This window comes from Coenobita brevimanus, chromosome 69, assembly GCF_032717465.1.
Source record: "Coenobita brevimanus isolate Jiangsu-jjx chromosome 69, ASM3271746v2, whole genome shotgun sequence".
Classification (NCBI taxonomy): Eukaryota; Metazoa; Arthropoda; class Malacostraca; order Decapoda; family Coenobitidae; genus Coenobita; species Coenobita brevimanus.
The window spans coordinates 15,599,728-15,606,229 of record NC_137022.1 but is presented as its reverse complement, the minus strand read 5'-3'; the positions used below and the strand labels follow the sequence as shown (position 1 = coordinate 15,606,229).

The following is a 6,502-nucleotide window of genomic DNA, read 5'->3' as shown; positions in this document are numbered from 1 at the left end:
GAATGGTATCTAAATTATTAGAGATGAATGATTATGTCAGAAAATGAACCACATATAATATGCTTAACTGAAACAAAATTAACACCAAGGATATCAAATGACATACTAAACTTAGAGGAATATAATATATGGAGAAGAGATAGAAACTTAAAAAAAGGAGGAGGAATTATAATATTAACTAAGAAAAATCTAAAAGTCAAAGAAATAGAACAAGATATACCCTCAGAAGTAGAAATGATTGCAGTAGAGATCAACACATCTGAAGGGAAAGTAATTGTAGCCAGTTTGTACATGCCACCCAGATCAAACACATGGGAAAGAAACGAATATGAGGACCTGGCAGAGAGTACAATTCAACGTTTAAGAGCATTACTACATAAAATGGAAGAGAAATCGGAAAGAATTATACTAACTGGAGATTTTAATCATTCATTCATTGCCAGACGCCATGTATCCCACACAGGGTGGCCAAGGGCTTAGAGTTATTTGTTTTACAGGGAGGGGCACTAATCCTCCACCAACCCCACTTGACACGTAGGGATGCTAACAGCATCTGGTGTTCCCAGGCGGTCACCCATCCAAGTACTAACCAGACCCAACGTTGCTTAACTTCGCTGATCGGACGGGAAGCGGTGTACTCAAGAATTTAATACAAATATATATTGGAATACTCTAGATATAATAAGCCAAGAATGCTGTTGGGACCAAAAGCTCCTGGATCTCATGCAAGAGTTTTTCCTAACACAACATGTGAGGGAAACTACCAGAAAAAGAGGACTCGATGTACCTTCAATGCTAGATCTCATATTTACTAAGCAAGAAAATGATACTGACAGTTAAATATATCAACCTCCATTCGGCAAAAGCGACCGTGCAGTACTAAACTGCAACTTCAGGATAGCATATGACACGGTTAACAGCAATGAAAGTTACAAAAAGAGCCTAAACTATAAAAAGGGAAATTATCATGACCTAAAGAAATATTTCTAAGAAGTTGATTGGGAAAATGAGCTTAAAGGACAAGATTTAAATGCTGTATATAAAAAATTCTGTAAGTTTTATGAAACAGGAGCCCAGAAGTACATCCCACAGCACAAAGAAGCAGATAAGAAAATACAGAAATGGTTCAATACAGAAGGTAAAAAATCAAAAGAAAGAAGAGATTTGTTGTGGAATAGATACAGAAGACACAATAGTGAAAGGGCATATAATAATTACAAACAGGCAAGAAACGATTATACAAGAATAAGGAGGGAAGCCCAAAAACAGTTTGAGGAGGATATCATAAATAAATGTAGTGATCAACCGAAGCTATTTTACAGCTACATCAGAAGCAAAACCAAAGTAAAAGATAAAATACAATCCATTACGGACGAGGGAAACACCTATACACAAGAGAAAGATATTTGTGAAGCACTAAATAAGAATTTCCAATCAGCTTTTACAGAAGAAAAAAATTTTGAGAGGGACTATGTGGAACAAGCATGCCTACACATACTACCAGATATACAAATATCAGAAAAAGTAATACAGGAGTAGTTAAGTAAATTAGACAGAGGAAAAGCAAATGGTCCTGATGAAATTTCATGCTGGGTGCTACGAGAATGTGCAAAGAAGTTAAGTAAACCATTATTTTTAATTTTCAAGAAATCCTTGAGTCAAGGTAAACTACCTGATATTTGAAAGCAAATATTGTCACCTTATTCAGGAAAGGGAATAGACAAAATCCACTTAACTACCCACCAGTATCACTGACTAGTGTTGTAAGCAAGGTATTAGAAAAGCTTATAAGAAAAGCTTGGGTAAATCATCTAGAAGAACACAATATGATAACAGAAAGACAGTTTGGTTTCAGAAAAGGAAAATCATGTGTTACTAATCTGTTGAGCTACTATGACAGAGTAACAAACACAATACAGGAAAGAGAAGGATGGGTGGACAGTATCTATTTAGATTTCAAGAAAGCATTTGGCACAGTACCACACCAAAGATCACAAATGAGGATGTGAAGGAATTCGAGGAAAACTGTTTTGTTGGATGCAAGATTTTCTCATAAAAAAAAAGAAATGAGAACAGTACTAAGGGGAATCTACTCATCATGGAAAGAAATGACTATAGTGGAGTACCACAGGGCTCAGTGCTGGCACCAATCATGTTTTTAGTGTATATAAATGATATAGACAGTAACACTAGAAATGAAAGCTATCTAAATATGTTTGCAGATGATGCACAAATACAAAGGAGAATTACTAACACAGACTCTTGTAAAGAGCTACAAGAAGAATTAAATAAGCTTCATGAATGGAGTAATGCATGGCAAATGGAATTCAATGTGGACAAGTATCATGTAATCAAGTTTGGTAAAAGTGGATAAAGACCTGATTGGGATTATATGTTAGGAAATAAAACCCTACACACATCAGAAAGAGAGAAGGACCTAGGTGTGATTATCAATAACAGACTATCTCCGGCTGACCACATCAGCAAGAAGGTACGGAGCATGTATACACTGCTTGCAAATATGAGAATAGCATTCACATACATAAATGAAGACATGCTATGAAGGATAATAACATCATTCATTGGACCAACCCTGGAGTATGCATCAGTAGTCTGGAGTCCTCATCTCAAAAAATACATAGACAAGATTGAAAAAGTTCAAAGGGCCGCTACAAGATGGATACCAAGCTTAAGGGGCCTAAGCTACGAAGAAAGACTAAATAAATTGAATCTACCAACACTACAGGAGAGAAGGAAAAGAGGTGACATGATAATGCTATATAAATGTATATCAGGGAAGCAGAAAATAGACATAAATGATTACTTAACCAATGGGGAAGCATCAGCAAGAGGACACTGCAAAAAACTGCATAAGAAGAGAGGTGATAAAGATGTAAGGAAATTCAGTTTCCCAAACAGATCAATGGATCAGTGGAATGCACTACCGAATGAAATAGTGTGTGCCAAAACAATTCACAAATTTAAGGATATGTACAATAAATATGGTTTAAGACACAGGATAGTACGAGCTTGACTCATTCCTGTAAAGATACAATTAGGTAAGAACAATTAGGTAAGAACAATTAGGTAAGAACAAATACTGTCATCTTTCCCCCCTCGCCCACCTCAGAGCAGCTTCCAGAAGCATATCCACACCCAGATCACCAGCCGCTCCATTCAGTCACTTAAAGACAACACACAGCTGCATGCATGGCCTCCTGACATCCACCCTTCTGAATCCCATCTTCCTCGTGAGGACAGGGTCTACCTGGCCAGGCTGCGATGTGGGCACCATCCAGCCCTCTTAAGCTACCAGAAGAGGCTGGATGACTCCGTCGCTGATGCCTGTCCAGGATGCAACACAGCACCCCATACTATTAAGCACATTATGGAAGACTGCATTGCACACAATCATCTACGCCAACAACACAACATACCCTCTTTGAGAGCTCTGTGGGAAAGCCCGGTCTCGGCCATGGCCTTCCTAAGGGACTCGGGGCTGTTTGGCTAGACTGCCTAGGGAACAACTACTACTACTACTTCACGATGACAGAACATAGTGCGCTAGTGACCACATTGTGAACTGTGTGTGTGCATACCCACCAGGTGTACTATATCGATCTCGTGTCTCCGCCGCTTGACAGTGAGTGTCGAGGATAGTGTTCTAGTGACTACACCTGTAACTGTGTATATGCATATCCATATGATCCACTGTGTTGAAATAGTGCCTCTATCACCACTCAGTGTATGACAGAACACTCAGATCCAGATTGTGTATGTTTAACCCAATATTCAGATTGTGTAGAAACTCCTCTCACCTGTGTGACGCCCCCACTAAACTACTGGAGTGCTGGGCTCCCTCGTTACGGTTGGATCACCGCCTCGGAGCCCCACACGACTAGGTGAAACAAGCCGGGCTTCACCCGTGGGGATATATATACCGCTGCTTCAGTCAGAGAAGGCGACTTTGATGCATGGTCGTGAAGAGGGTAGACGTGTTTTTCTCTGCGCTCTTCTCTAGTTTTCAGGGCTGCCTTACCGGCATTAGCTTCTTTTTTTTCACCCTTCTGGTGACGTTTAGGTTTAGCTAGTACTCAGTTTCCTCCCTGGCCTGTTAAGTCTTGAACAGTAGGTGTCTGTTCAAATAAACTGAGTTTACCTTTGCTTATCGCCCACGGAGGGTCCCCCCCACTGATCGCTCTGGGGCGTGAAGAAACACGGTCGGGCCTCCCTGGAGTGGTTTGAGAGGGCAACCTCAGACTTAGGTGTGTCGTCCCCGGTTGTTTGTCCCTTGCTTGTTTTCTCCCCTTCTTCCCACTTCCCCCGCTAGGGGGGAGTGGTACTATGGAGGACGCCCCTACTGCCTCCCCCCCTCAGGGGGGGAGGTAGTCCTGACCGACCCCTGACTGATCAACGGACTGACAGGCCCCAGACAGAACGGCCCCAGACTCGATTGCCTCTGGACATACGTGTAAATAATGCTGAATTTGTTCTCATCCATGCTCTAGGTTCCACTCCCTTGAGCAGTCTCAATCCCTTCATGATTAAGAAGGTTATTGATGGCTGTGCTGGGGAGGTGGAACAAGTCAAAAACTTGGAAACGGAGACCTCCTTGTAAAGATTTGCAATTCTTCCCAGGTTAAGGACTTGCTGAAGCTGCGCAAGTTTCATATTTATGATGTCGAAGCCAAGATCCCAACTTCCATGAATTCCTGCAAGGGTGTCATCACTTGCAGGGATCTCATGGTGATGAGTGAGGAAGAGATCATAGAGGAACTTGCTCAGCAAGATGTAATCGATGCCCACTTCATAACAAGATATTCGGAAGGTGTCAAGACGAAGACAGCAACCATTGTTTTGACTTTCGGTAAAGTGTCACTGCCTAGCCAAGTAAAAATTGGTTATGAAATTGTTCATGTGCGGCCATATATTCCCAACCCTTTCCGTTGCTTGAAATGCCAGATGTATGGGCATGGTTCAAAGACTTGTCGGGCTTCCCAGCCAGTGTGTGGCAAGTGTGCAAGCCAGGGTCATGATGCGGAACAATGCACATCTGAGACGGTCTGTTGCTTCCACTGCAAGGGCGCTCACTCCACTTCCTCTAGGGATTGTCCCAAGTGGAAGGAGGAGAAGGAGGTCTGCACAGTGAAGGCAACGGAGGGCATTTCCTACTACGAAGCTAGGAAAAAGTGAAGGAGTTGCATGCAACTCCCACGCCGAATAGGTCCTATGCTTCGGCGGTAATGTCCCGTCCTGTGATGTGCTCTGTAGAGACCCAGACTGACCCTGTCTTTCTCCCTCCTGCCACTCACAGTACCTCTCCATCTCGACCTCCTGTCCGCTCCAACTCTCTCACTGACATCCCTAAGGCTTCAACTTACTCTCAGGCTGCTGCTGCCTCTCCATCAGTACTGCCTAAAGCGAAACCCGACAAGTCTAGTAAAAGTAACATGACCACCCTCACAAAGTCTCGTCCTCACGTTCTTCCAGTTCCCACTCCAGCGAGGGAGAGGAAGGTTAGCTCTTCCTCGGGGGGGTCAGGGAACCTCGTAATTGACGATAATATGGAGGTTTCCGTGAACAAGCATCGGGATAGGTCCCCCGGTAGTCGCTCGCCTGCCGGCGGGAGACAAAAAAAGACAAAGCACACTGGCCCCCAACGAAAATCTTAAACCGTCGCTTTCACTGTATTACAGTGGAATTGTAGAGGTATTGGGAATAAGTTACACAATATAGCAATCTTGCTTTCTATACACAGGCCAGACGTTGTTTGTTTACAGGAGACGCGCCTGAAGGATCACCCTGATCCTCCACAGTTCAAACACTACCACTCGTATAGAAGATATGAAGGTCACGGAGTTGCCATTTACACCCACAAATCACACCCACAAACGGAAGTGATTCTAAATTCTACTCTGGAAGCGGTCGCGTGCAGAGTAAAATTTAATAACACGTATCTGTCTATTTGCTCTCTGTACTGTCCTCCACATGGCCCCATTGATAGTGATGCTTTAAATTCACTAGTGGAACATCTGCCTGGAAATAAGTTAGTGTTGGGCGATTTTAACGCTCATCACTATCAATGGGGTAGCTTGAGGATTGATGGTCGTGGGGAGCAAGTAGCCGACCTAATACTACAGTCCAACCTCTGTCTTCTGAACGATGGTAGAGCGACTCGTGTAGATGATCGTACTGGTAACTTTTCGGCCATTGACTTATCTTTGGCCTCCCCTGGTATACATCAAGATCTCTCATGGGATCCTTACGACGACTCCTTGGGAAGTGATCATTTACCCATCTGTCTTTCTTATACACGCGACATCATTTCGGACCCTCCACCTCCAAAATTTAACTATAAGAAAGCAGATTGGGGATCCTTCTCAAGGATCGCCAATTTAGATATATCTGGGGAGACCATAGATGTTAAGGTCGAAAATATAACCCAATCCATATTACACGCAGCTGAGGCTGCTATTCCCAAGACTTCTACAGTTCATGCGAA

The 6,502-nt window shown here is 42.9% G+C and overlaps 1 pseudogene; it reads right to left on the bottom strand.

Moving 5' to 3' along the window:
• Positions 1 to 541: 541 nt before the first annotated feature.
• Positions 542 to 660, bottom strand: LOC145406262 (5S ribosomal RNA; annotated as a pseudogene).
• Positions 661 to 6,502: the final 5,842 nt, after the last annotated feature.